The sequence below is a fragment of the Pseudorasbora parva genome, chromosome 2 (assembly GCF_024679245.1).
Source record: "Pseudorasbora parva isolate DD20220531a chromosome 2, ASM2467924v1, whole genome shotgun sequence".
NCBI lineage: Eukaryota > Metazoa > Chordata > Actinopteri > Cypriniformes > Gobionidae > Pseudorasbora > Pseudorasbora parva.
The window spans coordinates 64,121,495-64,138,723 of NC_090173.1; the positions used below are offsets into that span (position 1 = coordinate 64,121,495).

Genomic DNA, 17,229 nt, shown 5'->3' on the forward strand with positions numbered 1-17,229 from the left:
GGACTTCCAGAAGTCTGTTTCTGTAAAGCCTTCTTATGTCGCTTCTGCTGATCAGCATTACTGACTGTGATCATAAGTTAAAGGGTGACACCTGATTTACTTAAAGAAGCTCCAGTTGCCTTTCCACTGGTGTGAAATGAAAGAGTTTCTAAAAACTAATGAGTGCAAGCGCCGCGTCTCTCGTGCCGACCAAACGAGGGCGAGCTGCGTGTCGAGCATTGGTGGTTCAGTGGTAGAATTCTCGCCTGCCACGCGGGAGGCCCGGGTTCGATTCCCGGCCAATGCAAAAAGTTTGTTTGGGACTTCCAGAAGTCTGTTTCTGTAAAGCCTTCTTATGTCGCTTCTGCTGATCAGCATTACTGACTGGGATTATAAGTTAAATAGCAATATCCTGCCATCATCGTGAAGCACCAAATGATTGCAACTCGTAAAAGGGGACTTAATGCAAGATCAATATGTGTTCCTCATCTGCCGTCTCTTTCGACGAGCCAAGAAGCATGCCCTCGCTCACTGTAAGCACAGGTGGCTTTGCAGCTGAGCATTGGTGGTTCAGTGGTAGAATTCTCGCCTCCCATGCGAGAGACCCGGGTCCGATTCCCGGCCAATGCAAGGGCTTTTATCTGTTGTGCCAGAAATGAGGGTGTTTCTACATTTAGCATTGAGGGTGACACATGATTTACTTAAAGAAGCCCCAGCTGCCTATCCATTCGTGTGAAAAGTGAACTGTCGAAGCATGACCGTCACTTAATATGCGTGCGTTTGGCAACCGGACCGCGCTCCTCTCACAGGCACCTGATCTGGCTCTTGCTTCTGTCACAACGAGCTAATGAGTGCGAGCGGCTCGTCTCTCGTGGCGACCACACGAGGGCAGGCTGCGTGTCGAGCATTGGTGGTTCAGTGGTAGAATTCTCGCCTGCCACGCGGGAGGCCCGGGTTAGATTCCCGGCCAATGCAAAAAGTTTGTTTGGGACTTCCAGAAGTCTGTTTCTGTAAAGCCTTCTTATGTCGCTTCTGCTGATCAGCATTACTGACTGTGATCATAAGTTAAAGGGTGACACCTGATTTACTTAAAGAAGCTCCAGTTGCCTTTCCACTGGTGTGAAATGAAAGAGTTTCTAAAAACTAATGAGTGCAAGCGCCGCGTCTCTCGTGCCGACCAAACGAGGGCGAGCTGCGTGTCGAGCATTGGTGGTTCAGTGGTAGAATTCTCGCCTGCCACGCGGGCGGCCCGGGTTCGATTCCCGGCCAATGCAAAAAGTTTGTTTGGGACTTCCAGAAGTCTGTTTCTGTAAAGCCTTCTTATGTCGCTTCTGCTGATCAGCATTACTGACTGTGATCATAAGTTAAAGGGTGACACCTGATTTACTTAAAGAAGCTCCAGTTGCCTTTCCACTGGTGTGAAATGAAAGAGTTTCTAAAAACTAATGAGTGCAAGCGCCGCGTCTCTCGTGCCGACCAAACGAGGGCGAGCTGCGTGTCGAGCATTGGTGGTTCAGTGGTAGAATTCTCGCCTGCCACGCGGGAGGCCCGGGTTCGATTCCCGGCCAATGCAAATAGTTTGTTTGGGACTTCCAGAAGTCTGTTTCTGTAAAGCCTGCTTATGTCGCTACTGCTGATCAGCATTACTGACTGTGATTAAAAGTTAAAGAGTGACACCTGATTTACTTAAAGAAGCTCCAGTTGCCTTTCCACTCGTGTGATATGAAAGAGTTTCTAAAAACTAATGAGTGCAAGCGCCGCGTCTCTCGTGCCGACCAAACGAGGGCGAGCTGCGTGTCGAGCATTGGTGGTTCAGTGGTAGAATTCTCGCCTGCCACGCGGGAGGCCCGGGTTCGATTCCCGGCCAATGCAAATAGTTTGTTTGGGACTTCCAGAAGTCTGTTTCTGTAAAGCCTGCTTATGTCGCTACTGCTGATCAGCATTACTGACTGTGATTAAAAGTTAAAGAGTGACACCTGATTTACTTAAAGAAGCTCCAGTTGCCTTTCCACTCGTGTGATATGAAAGAGTTTCTAAAAACTAATGAGTGCAAGCGCCGCGTCTCTCGTGCCGACCAAACGAGGGCGAGCTGCGTGTCGAGCATTGGTGGTTCAGTGGTAGAATTCTCGCCTGCCACGCGGGAGGCCCGGGTTCGATTCCCGGCCAATGCAAATAGTTTGTTTGGGACTTCCAGAAGTCTGTTTCTGTAAAGCCTGCTTATGTCGCTACTGCTGATCAGCATTACTGACTGTGATTAAAAGTTAAAGAGTGACACCTGATTTACTTAAAGAAGCTCCAGTTGCCTTTCCACTCGTGTGAAATGAAAGAGTTTCTAAAAACTAATGAGTGCAAGCGCCGCGTCTCTCGTGCCGACCACACGAGGGCAGGCTGCGTGTCGAGCATTGGTGGTTCAGTGGTAGAATTCTCGCCTGCCACGCGGGAGGCCCGGGTTCGATTCCCGGCCAATGCAAAAAGTTTGTTTGGGACTTCCAGAAGTCTGCTTCTGTAAAGCCTGCTTATGTCGCTTCTGCTGATCAGCATTACTGACTGTGATTAAAAGTTAAAGAGTGACACCTGATTTACTTAAAGAAGCTCCAGTTGCCTTTCCACTCGTGTGATATGAAAGAGTTTCTAAAAACTAATGAGTGCAAGCGCCGCGTCTCTCGTGCCGACCAAACGAGGGCGAGCTGCGTGTCGAGCATTGGTGGTTCAGTGGTAGAATTCTCGCCCGCCACGCGGGAGGCCCGGGTTCGATTCCCGGCCAATGCAAAAAGTTTGTTTGGGACTTCCAGAAGTCTGTTTCTGTAAAGCCTTCTTATGTCGCTTCTGCTGATCAGCATTACTGACTGTGATTAAAAGTTAAAGAGTGACACCTGATTTACTTAAAGAAGCTCCAGTTGCCTTTCCACTCGTGTGATATGAAAGAGTTTCTAAAAACTAATGAGTGCAAGCGCCGCGTCTCTCGTGCCGACCAAACGAGGGCGAGCTGCGTGTCGAGCATTGGTGGTTCAGTGGTAGAATTCTCGCCTGCCACGCGGGAGGCCCGGGTTCGATTCCCGCCCAATGCAAAAAGTTTGTTTGGGACTTCCAGAAGTCTGTTTCTGTAAAGCCTTCTTATGTCGCTTCTGCTGATCAGCATTACTGACTGTGATTAAAAGTTAAAGAGTGACACCTGATTTACTTAAAGAAGCTCCAGTTGCCTTTCCACTCGTGTGAAATGAAAGAGTTTCTAAAAACTAATGAGTGCAAGCGCCGCGTCTCTCGTGCCGACCACACGAGGGCAGGCTGGGTGTCAAGCATTGGTGGTTCAGTGGTAGAATTCTCGCCTGCCACGCGGGAGGCCCGGGTTCCATTCCCGGCCAATGCAAAAAGTTTGTTTGGGACTTCCAGAAGTCTGTTTCTGTAAAGCCTTCTTATGTCGCTTCTGCTGATCAGCATTACTGACTGTGATTAAAAGTTAAAGAGTGACACCTGATTTACTTAAAGAAGCTCCAGTTGCCTTTCCACTCGTGTGAAATGAAAGAGTTTCTAAAAACTAATGAGTGCAAGCGCCGCGTCTCTCGTGCCGACCACACGAGGGCAGGCTGGGTGTCAAGCATTGGTGGTTCAGTGGTAGAATTCTCGCCTGCCACGCGGGAGGCCCGGGTTCCATTCCCGGCCAATGCAAAAAGTTTGTTTGGGACTTCCAGAAGTCTGTTTCTGTAAAGCCTTCTTATGTCGCTTCTGCTGATCAGCATTACTGACTGTGATCATAAGTTAAAGGGTGACACCTGATTTACTTAAAGAAGCTCCAGTTGCCTTTCCACTGGTGTGAAATGAAAGAGTTTCTAAAAACTAATGAGTGCAAGCGCCGCGTCTCTCGTGCCGACCAAACGAGGGCGAGCTGCGTGTCGAGCATTGGTGGTTCAGTGGTAGAATTCTCGCCTGCCACGCGGGAGGCCCGGGATCTATTCCCGGCCAATGCAAAAAGTTTGTTTGGGACTTCCAGAAGTCTGTTTCTGTAAAGCCTTCTTATGTCGCTTCTGCTGATCAGCATTACTGACTGGGATTATAAGTTAAATAGCAATATCCTGCCATCATCGTGAAGCACCAAATGATCGCAACTCGTAAAAGGGGACTTAATGCAAGATCAATATGTGTTCCTCATCTGCCGTCTCTTTCGACGAGCCAAGAAGCATGCCCTCGCTCACTGTAAGCACAGGTGGCTTTGCAGCTGAGCATTGGTGGTTCAGTGGTAGAATTCTCGCCTCCCACGCGAGAGACCCGGGTCCGATTCCCGGCCAATGCAAGGGCTTTTATCTGTTGTGCCAGAAATGAGGGTGTTTCTACATTTAGCATTGAGGGTGACACATGATTTACTTAAAGAAGCCCCAGCTGCCTATCCATTCGTGTGAAAAGTGAACTGTCGAAGCATGACCGTCACTTAATATGCGTGCGTTTGGCAACCGGACCGCGCTCCTCTCACAGGCACCTGATCTGGCTCTTGCTTCTGTCACAACGAGCTAATGAGTGCGAGCGGCTCGTCTCTCGTGGCGACCACACGAGGGCAGGCTGCGTGTCGAGCATTGGTGGTTCAGTGGTAGAATTCTCGCCTGCCACGCGGGAGGCCCGGGTTCGATTCCCGGCCAATGCAAAAAGTTTGTTTGGGACTTCCAGAAGTCTGTTTCTGTAAAGCCTTCTTATGTCGCTTCTGCTGATCAGCATTACTGACTGTGATCATAAGTTAAAGGGTGACACCTGATTTACTTAAAGAAGCTCCAGTTGCCTTTCCACTGGTGTGAAATGAAAGAGTTTCTAAAAACTAATGAGTGCAAGCGCCGCGTCTCTCGTGCCGACCAAACGAGGGCAGGCTGCTTGTCGAGCATTGGTGGTTCAGTGGTAGAATTCTCGCCTGCCACGCGGGAGGCCCGGGTTCGATTCCCGGCCAATGCAAATAGTTTGTTTGGGACTTCCAGAAGTCTGTTTCTGTAAAGCCTGCTTATGTCGCTACTGCTGATCAGCATTACTGACTGTGATTAAAAGTTAAAGAGTGACACCTGATTTACTTAAAGAAGCTCCAGTTGCCTTTCCACTCGTGTGAAATGAAAGAGTTTCTAAAAACTAATGAGTGCAAGCGCCGCGTCTCTCGTGCCGACCACACGAGGGCAGGCTGCGTGTCGAGCATTGGTGGTTCAGTGGTAGAATTCTCGCCTGCCACGCGGGAGGCCCGGGTTCGATTCCCGGCCAATGCAAAAAGTTTGTTTGGGACTTCCAGAAGTCTGCTTCTGTAAAGCCTGCTTATGTCGCTTCTGCTGATCAGCATTACTGACTGTGATTAAAAGTTAAAGAGTGACACCTGATTTACTTAAAGAAGCTCCAGTTGCCTTTCCACTCGTGTGATATGAAAGAGTTTCTAAAAACTAATGAGTGCAAGCGCCGCGTCTCTCGTGCCGACCAAACGAGGGCGAGCTGCGTGTCGAGCATTGGTGGTTCAGTGGTAGAATTCTCGCCTGCCACGCGGGAGGCCCGGGTTCGATTCCCGGCCAATGCAAAAAGTTTGTTTGGGACTTCCAGAAGTCTGCTTCTGTAAAGCCTGCTTATGTCGCTTCTGCTGATCAGCATTACTGACTGTGATTAAAAGTTAAAGAGTGACACCTGATTTACTTAAAGAAGCTCCAGTTGCCTTTCCACTCGTGTGATATGAAAGAGTTTCTAAAAACTAATGAGTGCAAGCGCCGCGTCTCTCGTGCCGACCAAACGAGGGCGAGCTGCGTGTCGAGCATTGGTGGTTCAGTGGTAGAATTCTCGCCTGCCACGCGGGAGGCCCGGGTTCGATTCCCGGCCAATGCAAAAAGTTTGTTTGGGACTTCCAGAAGTCTGCTTCTGTAAAGCCTGCTTATGTCGCTTCTGCTGATCAGCATTACTGACTGTGATTAAAAGTTAAAGAGTGACACCTGATTTACTTAAAGAAGCTCCAGTTGCCTTTCCACTCGTGTGATATGAAAGAGTTTCTAAAAACTAATGAGTGCAAGCGCCGCGTCTCTCGTGCCGACCAAACGAGGGCGAGCTGCGTGTCGAGCATTGGTGGTTCAGTGGTAGAATTCTCGCCTGCCACGCGGGAGGCCCGGGTTCGATTCCCGGCCAATGCAAAAAGTTTGTTTGGGACTTCCAGAAGTCTGCTTCTGTAAAGCCTGCTTATGTCGCTTCTGCTGATCAGCATTACTGACTGTGATTAAAAGTTAAAGAGTGACACCTGATTTACTTAAAGAAGCTCCAGTTGCCTTTCCACTCGTGTGATATGAAAGAGTTTCTAAAAACTAATGAGTGCAAGCGCCGCGTCTCTCGTGCCGACCAAACGAGGGCAGGCTGCTTGTCGAGCATTGGTGGTTCAGTGGTAGAATTCTCGCCTGCCACGCGGGAGGCCCGGGTTCGATTCCCGGCCAATGCAAATAGTTTGTTTGGGACTTCCAGAAGTCTGTTTCTGTAAAGCCTGCTTATGTCGCTACTGCTGATCAGCATTACTGACTGTGATTAAAAGTTAAAGAGTGACACCTGATTTACTTAAAGAAGCTCCAGTTGCCTTTCCACTCGTGTGAAATGAAAGAGTTTCTAAAAACTAATGAGTGCAAGCGCCGCGTCTCTCGTGCCGACCACACGAGGGCAGGCTGCGTGTCGAGCATTGGTGGTTCAGTGGTAGAATTCTCGCCTGCCACGCGGGAGGCCCGGGTTCGATTCCCGGCCAATGCAAAAAGTTTGTTTGGGACTTCCAGAAGTCTGCTTCTGTAAAGCCTGCTTATGTCGCTTCTGCTGATCAGCATTACTGACTGTGATTAAAAGTTAAAGAGTGACACCTGATTTACTTAAAGAAGCTCCAGTTGCCTTTCCACTCGTGTGATATGAAAGAGTTTCTAAAAACTAATGAGTGCAAGCGCCGCGTCTCTCGTGCCGACCAAACGAGGGCGAGCTGCGTGTCGAGCATTGGTGGTTCAGTGGTAGAATTCTCGCCTGCCACGCGGGAGGCCCGGGTTCGATTCCCGGCCAATGCAAAAAGTTTGTTTGGGACTTCCAGAAGTCTGCTTCTGTAAAGCCTGCTTATGTCGCTTCTGCTGATCAGCATTACTGACTGTGATTAAAAGTTAAAGAGTGACACCTGATTTACTTAAAGAAGCTCCAGTTGCCTTTCCACTCGTGTGATATGAAAGAGTTTCTAAAAACTAATGAGTGCAAGCGCCGCGTCTCTCGTGCCGACCAAACGAGGGCGAGCTGCGTGTCGAGCATTGGTGGTTCAGTGGTAGAATTCTCGCCTGCCACGCGGGAGGCCCGGGTTCGATTCCCGGCCAATGCAAAAAGTTTGTTTGGGACTTCCAGAAGTCTGCTTCTGTAAAGCCTGCTTATGTCGCTTCTGCTGATCAGCATTACTGACTGTGATTAAAAGTTAAAGAGTGACACCTGATTTACTTAAAGAAGCTCCACTTGCCTTTCCACTCGTGTGAAATGAAAGAGTTTCTAAAAACTAATGAGTGCAAGCGCCGCGTCTCTCGTGCCGACCACACGAGGGCAGGCTGCGTGTCGAGCATTGGTGGTTCAGTGGTAGAATTCTCGCCTGCCACGCGGGAGGCCCGGGTTCGATTCCCGGCCAATGCAAAAAGTTTGTTTGGGACTTCCAGAAGTCTGCTTCTGTAAAGCCTGCTTATGTCGCTACTGCTGATCAGCATTACTGACTGTGATTAAAAGTTAAAGAGTGACACCTGATTTACTTAAAGAAGCTCCAGTTGCCTTTCCACTCGTGTGAAATGAAAGAGTTTCTAAAAACTAATGAGTGCAAGCGCCGCGTCTCTCGTGCCGACCACACGAGGGCAGGCTGCGTGTCGAGCATTGGTGGTTCAGTGGTAGAATTCTCGCCTGCCACGCGGGAGGCCCGGGTTCGATTCCCGGCCAATGCAAAAAGTTTGTTTGGGACTTCCAGAAGTCTGCTTCTGTAAAGCCTGCTTATGTCGCTTCTGCTGATCAGCATTACTGACTGTGATTAAAAGTTAAAGAGTGACACCTGATTTACTTAAAGAAGCTCCAGTTGCCTTTCCACTCGTGTGATATGAAAGAGTTTCTAAAAACTAATGAGTGCAAGCGCCGCGTCTCTCGTGCCGACCAAACGAGGGCGAGCTGCGTGTCGAGCATTGGTGGTTCAGTGGTAGAATTCTCGCCTGCCACGCGGGAGGCCCGGGTTCGATTCCCGGCCAATGCAAAAAGTTTGTTTGGGACTTCCAGAAGTCTGCTTCTGTAAAGCCTGCTTATGTCGCTTCTGCTGATCAGCATTACTGACTGTGATTAAAAGTTAAAGAGTGACACCTGATTTACTTAAAGAAGCTCCAGTTGCCTTTCCACTCGTGTGATATGAAAGAGTTTCTAAAAACTAATGAGTGCAAGCGCCGCGTCTCTCGTGCCGACCAAACGAGGGCGAGCTGCGTGTCGAGCATTGGTGGTTCAGTGGTAGAATTCTCGCCTGCCACGCGGGAGGCCCGGGTTCGATTCCCGGCCAATGCAAAAAGTTTGTTTGGGACTTCCAGAAGTCTGCTTCTGTAAAGCCTGCTTATGTCGCTTCTGCTGATCAGCATTACTGACTGTGATTAAAAGTTAAAGAGTGACACCTGATTTACTTAAAGAAGCTCCACTTGCCTTTCCACTCGTGTGAAATGAAAGAGTTTCTAAAAACTAATGAGTGCAAGCGCCGCGTCTCTCGTGCCGACCACACGAGGGCAGGCTGCGTGTCGAGCATTGGTGGTTCAGTGGTAGAATTCTCGCCTGCCACGCGGGAGGCCCGGGTTCGATTCCCGGCCAATGCAAAAAGTTTGTTTGGGACTTCCAGAAGTCTGCTTCTGTAAAGCCTGCTTATGTCGCTACTGCTGATCAGCATTACTGACTGTGATTAAAAGTTAAAGAGTGACACCTGATTTACTTAAAGAAGCTCCAGTTGCCTTTCCACTCGTGTGAAATGAAAGAGTTTCTAAAAACTAATGAGTGCAAGCGCCGCGTCTCTCGTGCCGACCACACGAGGGCAGGCTGCGTGTCGAGCATTGGTGGTTCAGTGGTAGAATTCTCGCCTGCCACGCGGGAGGCCCGGGTTCGATTCCCGGCCAATGCAAAAAGTTTGTTTGGGACTTCCAGAAGTCTGCTTCTGTAAAGCCTGCTTATGTCGCTTCTGCTGATCAGCATTACTGACTGTGATTAAAAGTTAAAGAGTGACACCTGATTTACTTAAAGAAGCTCCAGTTGCCTTTCCACTCGTGTGATATGAAAGAGTTTCTAAAAACTAATGAGTGCAAGCGCCGCGTCTCTCGTGCCGACCAAACGAGGGCGAGCTGCGTGTCGAGCATTGGTGGTTCAGTGGTAGAATTCTCGCCTGCCACGCGGGAGGCCCGGGTTCGATTCCCGGCCAATGCAAAAAGTTTGTTTGGGACTTCCAGAAGTCTGCTTCTGTAAAGCCTGCTTATGTCGCTTCTGCTGATCAGCATTACTGACTGTGATTAAAAGTTAAAGAGTGACACCTGATTTACTTAAAGAAGCTCCAGTTGCCTTTCCACTCGTGTGATATGAAAGAGTTTCTAAAAACTAATGAGTGCAAGCGCCGCGTCTCTCGTGCCGACCAAACGAGGGCGAGCTGCGTGTCGAGCATTGGTGGTTCAGTGGTAGAATTCTCGCCTGCCACGCGGGAGGCCCGGGTTCGATTCCCGGCCAATGCAAAAAGTTTGTTTGGGACTTCCAGAAGTCTGCTTCTGTAAAGCCTGCTTATGTCGCTTCTGCTGATCAGCATTACTGACTGTGATTAAAAGTTAAAGAGTGACACCTGATTTACTTAAAGAAGCTCCACTTGCCTTTCCACTCGTGTGAAATGAAAGAGTTTCTAAAAACTAATGAGTGCAAGCGCCGTGTCTCTCGTGCCGACCAAACGAGGGCGAGCTGCGTGTCGAGCATTGGTGGTTCAGTGGTAGAATTCTCGCCTGCCACGCGGGAGGCCCGGGTTCGATTCCCGGCCAATGCAAATAGTTTGTTTGGGACTTCCAGAAGTCTGTTTCTGTAAAGCCTGCTTATGTCGCTACTGCTGATCAGCATTACTGACTGTGATTAAAAGTTAAAGAGTGACACCTGATTTACTTAAAGAAGCTCCAGTTGCCTTTCCACTCGTGTGATATGAAAGAGTTTCTAAAAACTAATGAGTGCAAGCGCCGCGTCTCTCGTGCCGACCAAACGAGGGCGAGCTGCGTGTCGAGCATTGGTGGTTCAGTGGTAGAATTCTCGCCTGCCACGCGGGAGGCCCGGGTTCGATTCCCGGCCAATGCAAATAGTTTGTTTGGGACTTCCAGAAGTCTGTTTCTGTAAAGCCTGCTTATGTCGCTACTGCTGATCAGCATTACTGACTGTGATTAAAAGTTAAAGAGTGACACCTGATTTACTTAAAGAAGCTCCAGTTGCCTTTCCACTCGTGTGAAATGAAAGAGTTTCTAAAAACTAATGAGTGCAAGCGCCGCGTCTCTCGTGCCGACCACACGAGGGCAGGCTGCGTGTCGAGCATTGGTGGTTCAGTGGTAGAATTCTCGCCTGCCACGCGGGAGGCCCGGGTTCGATTCCCGGCCAATGCAAAAAGTTTGTTTGGGACTTCCAGAAGTCTGCTTCTGTAAAGCCTGCTTATGTCGCTTCTGCTGATCAGCATTACTGACTGTGATTAAAAGTTAAAGAGTGACACCTGATTTACTTAAAGAAGCTCCAGTTGCCTTTCCACTCGTGTGATATGAAAGAGTTTCTAAAAACTAATGAGTGCAAGCGCCGCGTCTCTCGTGCCGACCACACGAGGGCAGGCTGCGTGTCGAGCATTGGTGGTTCAGTGGTAGAATTCTCGCCTGCCACGCGGGAGGCCCGGGTTCGATTCCCGGCCAATGCAAAAAGTTTGTTTGGGACTTCCAGAAGTCTGCTTCTGTAAAGCCTGCTTATGTCGCTTCTGCTGATCAGCATTACTGACTGTGATTAAAAGTTAAAGAGTGACACCTGATTTACTTAAAGAAGCTCCAGTTGCCTTTCCACTCGTGTGATATGAAAGAGTTTCTAAAAACTAATGAGTGCAAGCGCCGCGTCTCTCGTGCCGACCAAACGAGGGCAGGCTGCTTGTCGAGCATTGGTGGTTCAGTGGTAGAATTCTCGCCTGCCACGCGGGAGGCCCGGGTTCGATTCCCGGCCAATGCAAAAAGTTTGTTTGGGACTTCCAGAAGTCTGCTTCTGTAAAGCCTGCTTATGTCGCTTCTGCTGATCAGCATTACTGACTGTGATTAAAAGTTAAAGAGTGACACCTGATTTACTTAAAGAAGCTCCAGTTGCCTTTCCACTCGTGTGATATGAAAGAGTTTCTAAAAACTAATGAGTGCAAGCGCCGCGTCTCTCGTGCCGACCAAACGAGGGCAGGCTGCTTGTCGAGCATTGGTGGTTCAGTGGTAGAATTCTCGCCTGCCACGCGGGAGGCCCGGGTTCGATTCCCGGCCAATGCAAATAGTTTGTTTGGGACTTCCAGAAGTCTGTTTCTGTAAAGCCTGCTTATGTCGCTACTGCTGATCAGCATTACTGACTGTGATTAAAAGTTAAAGAGTGACACCTGATTTACTTAAAGAAGCTCCAGTTGCCTTTCCACTCGTGTGAAATGAAAGAGTTTCTAAAAACTAATGAGTGCAAGCGCCGCGTCTCTCGTGCCGACCACACGAGGGCAGGCTGCGTGTCGAGCATTGGTGGTTCAGTGGTAGAATTCTCGCCTGCCACGCGGGAGGCCCGGGTTCGATTCCCGGCCAATGCAAAAAGTTTGTTTGGGACTTCCAGAAGTCTGCTTCTGTAAAGCCTGCTTATGTCGCTTCTGCTGATCAGCATTACTGACTGTGATTAAAAGTTAAAGAGTGACACCTGATTTACTTAAAGAAGCTCCAGTTGCCTTTCCACTCGTGTGATATGAAAGAGTTTCTAAAAACTAATGAGTGCAAGCGCCGCGTCTCTCGTGCCGACCAAACGAGGGCGAGCTGCGTGTCGAGCATTGGTGGTTCAGTGGTAGAATTCTCGCCTGCCACGCGGGAGGCCCGGGTTCGATTCCCGGCCAATGCAAAAAGTTTGTTTGGGACTTCCAGAAGTCTGCTTCTGTAAAGCCTGCTTATGTCGCTTCTGCTGATCAGCATTACTGACTGTGATTAAAAGTTAAAGAGTGACACCTGATTTACTTAAAGAAGCTCCAGTTGCCTTTCCACTCGTGTGATATGAAAGAGTTTCTAAAAACTAATGAGTGCAAGCGCCGCGTCTCTCGTGCCGACCAAACGAGGGCGAGCTGCGTGTCGAGCATTGGTGGTTCAGTGGTAGAATTCTCGCCTGCCACGCGGGAGGCCCGGGTTCGATTCCCGGCCAATGCAAAAAGTTTGTTTGGGACTTCCAGAAGTCTGCTTCTGTAAAGCCTGCTTATGTCGCTTCTGCTGATCAGCATTACTGACTGTGATTAAAAGTTAAAGAGTGACACCTGATTTACTTAAAGAAGCTCCACTTGCCTTTCCACTCGTGTGAAATGAAAGAGTTTCTAAAAACTAATGAGTGCAAGCGCCGTGTCTCTCGTGCCGACCAAACGAGGGCGAGCTGCGTGTCGAGCATTGGTGGTTCAGTGGTAGAATTCTCGCCTGCCACGCGGGAGGCCCGGGTTCGATTCCCGGCCAATGCAAATAGTTTGTTTGGGACTTCCAGAAGTCTGTTTCTGTAAAGCCTGCTTATGTCGCTACTGCTGATCAGCATTACTGACTGTGATTAAAAGTTAAAGAGTGACACCTGATTTACTTAAAGAAGCTCCAGTTGCCTTTCCACTCGTGTGATATGAAAGAGTTTCTAAAAACTAATGAGTGCAAGCGCCGCGTCTCTCGTGCCGACCAAACGAGGGCGAGCTGCGTGTCGAGCATTGGTGGTTCAGTGGTAGAATTCTCGCCTGCCACGCGGGAGGCCCGGGTTCGATTCCCGGCCAATGCAAATAGTTTGTTTGGGACTTCCAGAAGTCTGTTTCTGTAAAGCCTGCTTATGTCGCTACTGCTGATCAGCATTACTGACTGTGATTAAAAGTTAAAGAGTGACACCTGATTTACTTAAAGAAGCTCCAGTTGCCTTTCCACTCGTGTGAAATGAAAGAGTTTCTAAAAACTAATGAGTGCAAGCGCCGCGTCTCTCGTGCCGACCACACGAGGGCAGGCTGCGTGTCGAGCATTGGTGGTTCAGTGGTAGAATTCTCGCCTGCCACGCGGGAGGCCCGGGTTCGATTCCCGGCCAATGCAAAAAGTTTGTTTGGGACTTCCAGAAGTCTGCTTCTGTAAAGCCTGCTTATGTCGCTTCTGCTGATCAGCATTACTGACTGTGATTAAAAGTTAAAGAGTGACACCTGATTTACTTAAAGAAGCTCCAGTTGCCTTTCCACTCGTGTGATATGAAAGAGTTTCTAAAAACTAATGAGTGCAAGCGCCGCGTCTCTCGTGCCGACCAAACGAGGGCGAGCTGCGTGTCGAGCATTGGTGGTTCAGTGGTAGAATTCTCGCCCGCCACGCGGGAGGCCCGGGTTCGATTCCCGGCCAATGCAAAAAGTTTGTTTGGGACTTCCAGAAGTCTGTTTCTGTAAAGCCTTCTTATGTCGCTTCTGCTGATCAGCATTACTGACTGTGATTAAAAGTTAAAGAGTGACACCTGATTTACTTAAAGAAGCTCCAGTTGCCTTTCCACTCGTGTGATATGAAAGAGTTTCTAAAAACTAATGAGTGCAAGCGCCGCGTCTCTCGTGCCGACCAAACGAGGGCGAGCTGCGTGTCGAGCATTGGTGGTTCAGTGGTAGAATTCTCGCCTGCCACGCGGGAGGCCCGGGTTCGATTCCCGCCCAATGCAAAAAGTTTGTTTGGGACTTCCAGAAGTCTGTTTCTGTAAAGCCTTCTTATGTCGCTTCTGCTGATCAGCATTACTGACTGTGATTAAAAGTTAAAGAGTGACACCTGATTTACTTAAAGAAGCTCCAGTTGCCTTTCCACTCGTGTGAAATGAAAGAGTTTCTAAAAACTAATGAGTGCAAGCGCCGCGTCTCTCGTGCCGACCACACGAGGGCAGGCTGGGTGTCAAGCATTGGTGGTTCAGTGGTAGAATTCTCGCCTGCCACGCGGGAGGCCCGGGTTCCATTCCCGGCCAATGCAAAAAGTTTGTTTGGGACTTCCAGAAGTCTGTTTCTGTAAAGCCTTCTTATGTCGCTTCTGCTGATCAGCATTACTGACTGTGATTAAAAGTTAAAGAGTGACACCTGATTTACTTAAAGAAGCTCCAGTTGCCTTTCCACTCGTGTGAAATGAAAGAGTTTCTAAAAACTAATGAGTGCAAGCGCCGCGTCTCTCGTGCCGACCACACGAGGGCAGGCTGGGTGTCAAGCATTGGTGGTTCAGTGGTAGAATTCTCGCCTGCCACGCGGGAGGCCCGGGTTCCATTCCCGGCCAATGCAAAAAGTTTGTTTGGGACTTCCAGAAGTCTGTTTCTGTAAAGCCTGCTTATGTCGCTTCTGCTGATCAGCATTACTGACTGTGATTAAAAGTTAAAGAGTGACACCTGATTTACTTAAAGAAGCTCCAGTTGCCTTTCCACTCGTGTGATATGAAAGAGTTTCTAAAAACTAATGAGTGCAAGCGCCGCGTCTCTCGTGCCGACCAAACGAGGGCGAGCTGCGTGTCGAGCATTGGTGGTTCAGTGGTAGAATTCTCGCCTGCCACGCGGGAGGCCCGGGTTCGATTCCCGGCCAATGCAAAAAGTTTGTTTGGGACTTCCAGAAGTCTGCTTCTGTAAAGCCTGCTTATGTCGCTTCTGCTGATCAGCATTACTGACTGTGATTAAAAGTTAAAGAGTGACACCTGATTTACTTAAAGAAGCTCCACTTGCCTTTCCACTCGTGTGAAATGAAAGAGTTTCTAAAAACTAATGAGTGCAAGCGCCGTGTCTCTCGTGCCGACCAAACGAGGGCGAGCTGCGTGTCGAGCATTGGTGGTTCAGTGGTAGAATTCTCGCCTGCCACGCGGGAGGCCCGGGTTCGATTCCCGGCCAATGCAAATAGTTTGTTTGGGACTTCCAGAAGTCTGTTTCTGTAAAGCCTGCTTATGTCGCTACTGCTGATCAGCATTACTGACTGTGATTAAAAGTTAAAGAGTGACACCTGATTTACTTAAAGAAGCTCCAGTTGCCTTTCCACTCGTGTGATATGAAAGAGTTTCTAAAAACTAATGAGTGCAAGCGCCGCGTCTCTCGTGCCGACCAAACGAGGGCGAGCTGCGTGTCGAGCATTGGTGGTTCAGTGGTAGAATTCTCGCCTGCCACGCGGGAGGCCCGGGTTCGATTCCCGGCCAATGCAAATAGTTTGTTTGGGACTTCCAGAAGTCTGTTTCTGTAAAGCCTGCTTATGTCGCTACTGCTGATCAGCATTACTGACTGTGATTAAAAGTTAAAGAGTGACACCTGATTTACTTAAAGAAGCTCCAGTTGCCTTTCCACTCGTGTGAAATGAAAGAGTTTCTAAAAACTAATGAGTGCAAGCGCCGCGTCTCTCGTGCCGACCACACGAGGGCAGGCTGCGTGTCGAGCATTGGTGGTTCAGTGGTAGAATTCTCGCCTGCCACGCGGGAGGCCCGGGTTCGATTCCCGGCCAATGCAAAAAGTTTGTTTGGGACTTCCAGAAGTCTGCTTCTGTAAAGCCTGCTTATGTCGCTTCTGCTGATCAGCATTACTGACTGTGATTAAAAGTTAAAGAGTGACACCTGATTTACTTAAAGAAGCTCCAGTTGCCTTTCCACTCGTGTGATATGAAAGAGTTTCTAAAAACTAATGAGTGCAAGCGCCGCGTCTCTCGTGCCGACCAAACGAGGGCGAGCTGCGTGTCGAGCATTGGTGGTTCAGTGGTAGAATTCTCGCCCGCCACGCGGGAGGCCCGGGTTCGATTCCCGGCCAATGCAAAAAGTTTGTTTGGGACTTCCAGAAGTCTGTTTCTGTAAAGCCTTCTTATGTCGCTTCTGCTGATCAGCATTACTGACTGTGATTAAAAGTTAAAGAGTGACACCTGATTTACTTAAAGAAGCTCCAGTTGCCTTTCCACTCGTGTGATATGAAAGAGTTTCTAAAAACTAATGAGTGCAAGCGCCGCGTCTCTCGTGCCGACCAAACGAGGGCGAGCTGCGTGTCGAGCATTGGTGGTTCAGTGGTAGAATTCTCGCCTGCCACGCGGGAGGCCCGGGTTCGATTCCCGCCCAATGCAAAAAGTTTGTTTGGGACTTCCAGAAGTCTGTTTCTGTAAAGCCTTCTTATGTCGCTTCTGCTGATCAGCATTACTGACTGTGATTAAAAGTTAAAGAGTGACACCTGATTTACTTAAAGAAGCTCCAGTTGCCTTTCCACTCGTGTGAAATGAAAGAGTTTCTAAAAACTAATGAGTGCAAGCGCCGCGTCTCTCGTGCCGACCACACGAGGGCAGGCTGGGTGTCAAGCATTGGTGGTTCAGTGGTAGAATTCTCGCCTGCCACGCGGGAGGCCCGGGTTCCATTCCCGGCCAATGCAAAAAGTTTGTTTGGGACTTCCAGAAGTCTGTTTCTGTAAAGCCTTCTTATGTCGCTTCTGCTGATCAGCATTACTGACTGTGATTAAAAGTTAAAGAGTGACACCTGATTTACTTAAAGAAGCTCCAGTTGCCTTTCCACTCGTGTGAAATGAAAGAGTTTCTAAAAACTAATGAGTGCAAGCGCCGCGTCTCTCGTGCCGACCACACGAGGGCAGGCTGGGTGTCAAGCATTGGTGGTTCAGTGGTAGAATTCTCGCCTGCCACGCGGGAGGCCCGGGTTCCATTCCCGGCCAATGCAAAAAGTTTGTTTGGGACTTCCAGAAGTCTGTTTCTGTAAAGCCTTCTTATGTCGCTTCTGCTGATCAGCATTACTGACTGTGATTAAAAGTTAAAGAGTGACACCTGATTTACTTAAAGAAGCTCCACTTGCCTTTCCACTCGTGTGAAATGAAAGAGTTTCTAAAAACTAATGAGTGCAAGCGCCGTGTCTCTCGTGCCGACCAAACGAGGGCGAGCTGCGTGTCGAGCATTGGTGGTTCAGTGGTAGAATTCTCGCCTGCCACGCGGGAGGCCCGGGTTCGATTCCCGGCCAATGCAAATAGTTTGTTTGGGACTTCCAGAAGTCTGTTTCTGTAAAGCCTGCTTATGTCGCTACT

The 17,229-nt window shown here is 49.1% G+C and overlaps 42 non-coding genes across 42 annotated transcripts; all 42 read left to right on the forward strand.

Annotated features, from left to right (window-relative positions):
* The first annotated feature begins 215 nt into the window (after positions 1-215).
* On the forward strand, positions 216-286 carry trnag-gcc (transfer RNA glycine (anticodon GCC)). Its single transcript has one exon. It is a non-coding gene; the product is annotated as a tRNA-Gly (tRNA).
* A 252-nt stretch (positions 287-538) lies between these two features.
* trnag-ccc (transfer RNA glycine (anticodon CCC)) lies at positions 539-609 on the forward strand. The gene has a single exon. It is a non-coding gene; the product is annotated as a tRNA-Gly (tRNA).
* An 872-nt stretch (positions 610-1,481) lies between these two features.
* On the forward strand, positions 1,482-1,552 carry trnag-gcc (transfer RNA glycine (anticodon GCC)). Its single transcript has one exon. It is a non-coding gene; the product is annotated as a tRNA-Gly (tRNA).
* Positions 1,553-1,780: 228 nt separating this feature from the next.
* Positions 1,781-1,851, forward strand: trnag-gcc (transfer RNA glycine (anticodon GCC)). Its single transcript has one exon. It is a non-coding gene; the product is annotated as a tRNA-Gly (tRNA).
* A 228-nt stretch (positions 1,852-2,079) lies between these two features.
* Positions 2,080-2,150, forward strand: trnag-gcc (transfer RNA glycine (anticodon GCC)). Its single transcript has one exon. It is a non-coding gene; the product is annotated as a tRNA-Gly (tRNA).
* Positions 2,151-2,378: 228 nt separating this feature from the next.
* Positions 2,379-2,449, forward strand: trnag-gcc (transfer RNA glycine (anticodon GCC)). Its single transcript has one exon. It is a non-coding gene; the product is annotated as a tRNA-Gly (tRNA).
* Positions 2,450-4,196: 1,747 nt separating this feature from the next.
* trnag-ccc (transfer RNA glycine (anticodon CCC)) lies at positions 4,197-4,267 on the forward strand. The gene has a single exon. It is a non-coding gene; the product is annotated as a tRNA-Gly (tRNA).
* A 274-nt stretch (positions 4,268-4,541) lies between these two features.
* Positions 4,542-4,612, forward strand: trnag-gcc (transfer RNA glycine (anticodon GCC)). Its single transcript has one exon. It is a non-coding gene; the product is annotated as a tRNA-Gly (tRNA).
* Positions 4,613-4,840: 228 nt separating this feature from the next.
* On the forward strand, positions 4,841-4,911 carry trnag-gcc (transfer RNA glycine (anticodon GCC)). The gene has a single exon. It is a non-coding gene; the product is annotated as a tRNA-Gly (tRNA).
* Positions 4,912-5,139: 228 nt separating this feature from the next.
* Positions 5,140-5,210, forward strand: trnag-gcc (transfer RNA glycine (anticodon GCC)). Its single transcript has one exon. It is a non-coding gene; the product is annotated as a tRNA-Gly (tRNA).
* Positions 5,211-5,438: 228 nt separating this feature from the next.
* Positions 5,439-5,509, forward strand: trnag-gcc (transfer RNA glycine (anticodon GCC)). The gene has a single exon. It is a non-coding gene; the product is annotated as a tRNA-Gly (tRNA).
* A 228-nt stretch (positions 5,510-5,737) lies between these two features.
* On the forward strand, positions 5,738-5,808 carry trnag-gcc (transfer RNA glycine (anticodon GCC)). The gene has a single exon. It is a non-coding gene; the product is annotated as a tRNA-Gly (tRNA).
* Positions 5,809-6,036: 228 nt separating this feature from the next.
* Positions 6,037-6,107, forward strand: trnag-gcc (transfer RNA glycine (anticodon GCC)). The gene has a single exon. It is a non-coding gene; the product is annotated as a tRNA-Gly (tRNA).
* Positions 6,108-6,335: 228 nt separating this feature from the next.
* Positions 6,336-6,406, forward strand: trnag-gcc (transfer RNA glycine (anticodon GCC)). The gene has a single exon. It is a non-coding gene; the product is annotated as a tRNA-Gly (tRNA).
* Positions 6,407-6,634: 228 nt separating this feature from the next.
* trnag-gcc (transfer RNA glycine (anticodon GCC)) lies at positions 6,635-6,705 on the forward strand. The gene has a single exon. It is a non-coding gene; the product is annotated as a tRNA-Gly (tRNA).
* Positions 6,706-6,933: 228 nt separating this feature from the next.
* trnag-gcc (transfer RNA glycine (anticodon GCC)) lies at positions 6,934-7,004 on the forward strand. The gene has a single exon. It is a non-coding gene; the product is annotated as a tRNA-Gly (tRNA).
* A 228-nt stretch (positions 7,005-7,232) lies between these two features.
* trnag-gcc (transfer RNA glycine (anticodon GCC)) lies at positions 7,233-7,303 on the forward strand. The gene has a single exon. It is a non-coding gene; the product is annotated as a tRNA-Gly (tRNA).
* A 228-nt stretch (positions 7,304-7,531) lies between these two features.
* On the forward strand, positions 7,532-7,602 carry trnag-gcc (transfer RNA glycine (anticodon GCC)). The gene has a single exon. It is a non-coding gene; the product is annotated as a tRNA-Gly (tRNA).
* A 228-nt stretch (positions 7,603-7,830) lies between these two features.
* trnag-gcc (transfer RNA glycine (anticodon GCC)) lies at positions 7,831-7,901 on the forward strand. The gene has a single exon. It is a non-coding gene; the product is annotated as a tRNA-Gly (tRNA).
* Positions 7,902-8,129: 228 nt separating this feature from the next.
* trnag-gcc (transfer RNA glycine (anticodon GCC)) lies at positions 8,130-8,200 on the forward strand. Its single transcript has one exon. It is a non-coding gene; the product is annotated as a tRNA-Gly (tRNA).
* Positions 8,201-8,428: 228 nt separating this feature from the next.
* On the forward strand, positions 8,429-8,499 carry trnag-gcc (transfer RNA glycine (anticodon GCC)). Its single transcript has one exon. It is a non-coding gene; the product is annotated as a tRNA-Gly (tRNA).
* Positions 8,500-8,727: 228 nt separating this feature from the next.
* On the forward strand, positions 8,728-8,798 carry trnag-gcc (transfer RNA glycine (anticodon GCC)). The gene has a single exon. It is a non-coding gene; the product is annotated as a tRNA-Gly (tRNA).
* Positions 8,799-9,026: 228 nt separating this feature from the next.
* Positions 9,027-9,097, forward strand: trnag-gcc (transfer RNA glycine (anticodon GCC)). Its single transcript has one exon. It is a non-coding gene; the product is annotated as a tRNA-Gly (tRNA).
* A 228-nt stretch (positions 9,098-9,325) lies between these two features.
* Positions 9,326-9,396, forward strand: trnag-gcc (transfer RNA glycine (anticodon GCC)). The gene has a single exon. It is a non-coding gene; the product is annotated as a tRNA-Gly (tRNA).
* Positions 9,397-9,624: 228 nt separating this feature from the next.
* On the forward strand, positions 9,625-9,695 carry trnag-gcc (transfer RNA glycine (anticodon GCC)). Its single transcript has one exon. It is a non-coding gene; the product is annotated as a tRNA-Gly (tRNA).
* A 228-nt stretch (positions 9,696-9,923) lies between these two features.
* On the forward strand, positions 9,924-9,994 carry trnag-gcc (transfer RNA glycine (anticodon GCC)). The gene has a single exon. It is a non-coding gene; the product is annotated as a tRNA-Gly (tRNA).
* A 228-nt stretch (positions 9,995-10,222) lies between these two features.
* trnag-gcc (transfer RNA glycine (anticodon GCC)) lies at positions 10,223-10,293 on the forward strand. Its single transcript has one exon. It is a non-coding gene; the product is annotated as a tRNA-Gly (tRNA).
* Positions 10,294-10,521: 228 nt separating this feature from the next.
* trnag-gcc (transfer RNA glycine (anticodon GCC)) lies at positions 10,522-10,592 on the forward strand. Its single transcript has one exon. It is a non-coding gene; the product is annotated as a tRNA-Gly (tRNA).
* Positions 10,593-10,820: 228 nt separating this feature from the next.
* On the forward strand, positions 10,821-10,891 carry trnag-gcc (transfer RNA glycine (anticodon GCC)). The gene has a single exon. It is a non-coding gene; the product is annotated as a tRNA-Gly (tRNA).
* A 228-nt stretch (positions 10,892-11,119) lies between these two features.
* On the forward strand, positions 11,120-11,190 carry trnag-gcc (transfer RNA glycine (anticodon GCC)). Its single transcript has one exon. It is a non-coding gene; the product is annotated as a tRNA-Gly (tRNA).
* Positions 11,191-11,418: 228 nt separating this feature from the next.
* On the forward strand, positions 11,419-11,489 carry trnag-gcc (transfer RNA glycine (anticodon GCC)). Its single transcript has one exon. It is a non-coding gene; the product is annotated as a tRNA-Gly (tRNA).
* Positions 11,490-11,717: 228 nt separating this feature from the next.
* On the forward strand, positions 11,718-11,788 carry trnag-gcc (transfer RNA glycine (anticodon GCC)). The gene has a single exon. It is a non-coding gene; the product is annotated as a tRNA-Gly (tRNA).
* A 228-nt stretch (positions 11,789-12,016) lies between these two features.
* trnag-gcc (transfer RNA glycine (anticodon GCC)) lies at positions 12,017-12,087 on the forward strand. The gene has a single exon. It is a non-coding gene; the product is annotated as a tRNA-Gly (tRNA).
* A 228-nt stretch (positions 12,088-12,315) lies between these two features.
* Positions 12,316-12,386, forward strand: trnag-gcc (transfer RNA glycine (anticodon GCC)). Its single transcript has one exon. It is a non-coding gene; the product is annotated as a tRNA-Gly (tRNA).
* Positions 12,387-12,614: 228 nt separating this feature from the next.
* Positions 12,615-12,685, forward strand: trnag-gcc (transfer RNA glycine (anticodon GCC)). The gene has a single exon. It is a non-coding gene; the product is annotated as a tRNA-Gly (tRNA).
* Positions 12,686-12,913: 228 nt separating this feature from the next.
* On the forward strand, positions 12,914-12,984 carry trnag-gcc (transfer RNA glycine (anticodon GCC)). The gene has a single exon. It is a non-coding gene; the product is annotated as a tRNA-Gly (tRNA).
* A 228-nt stretch (positions 12,985-13,212) lies between these two features.
* Positions 13,213-13,283, forward strand: trnag-gcc (transfer RNA glycine (anticodon GCC)). The gene has a single exon. It is a non-coding gene; the product is annotated as a tRNA-Gly (tRNA).
* A 1,424-nt stretch (positions 13,284-14,707) lies between these two features.
* Positions 14,708-14,778, forward strand: trnag-gcc (transfer RNA glycine (anticodon GCC)). Its single transcript has one exon. It is a non-coding gene; the product is annotated as a tRNA-Gly (tRNA).
* A 228-nt stretch (positions 14,779-15,006) lies between these two features.
* trnag-gcc (transfer RNA glycine (anticodon GCC)) lies at positions 15,007-15,077 on the forward strand. Its single transcript has one exon. It is a non-coding gene; the product is annotated as a tRNA-Gly (tRNA).
* A 228-nt stretch (positions 15,078-15,305) lies between these two features.
* On the forward strand, positions 15,306-15,376 carry trnag-gcc (transfer RNA glycine (anticodon GCC)). The gene has a single exon. It is a non-coding gene; the product is annotated as a tRNA-Gly (tRNA).
* Positions 15,377-15,604: 228 nt separating this feature from the next.
* Positions 15,605-15,675, forward strand: trnag-gcc (transfer RNA glycine (anticodon GCC)). The gene has a single exon. It is a non-coding gene; the product is annotated as a tRNA-Gly (tRNA).
* Positions 15,676-17,099: 1,424 nt separating this feature from the next.
* Positions 17,100-17,170, forward strand: trnag-gcc (transfer RNA glycine (anticodon GCC)). The gene has a single exon. It is a non-coding gene; the product is annotated as a tRNA-Gly (tRNA).
* The last annotated feature ends 59 nt before the right edge of the window (positions 17,171-17,229 follow it).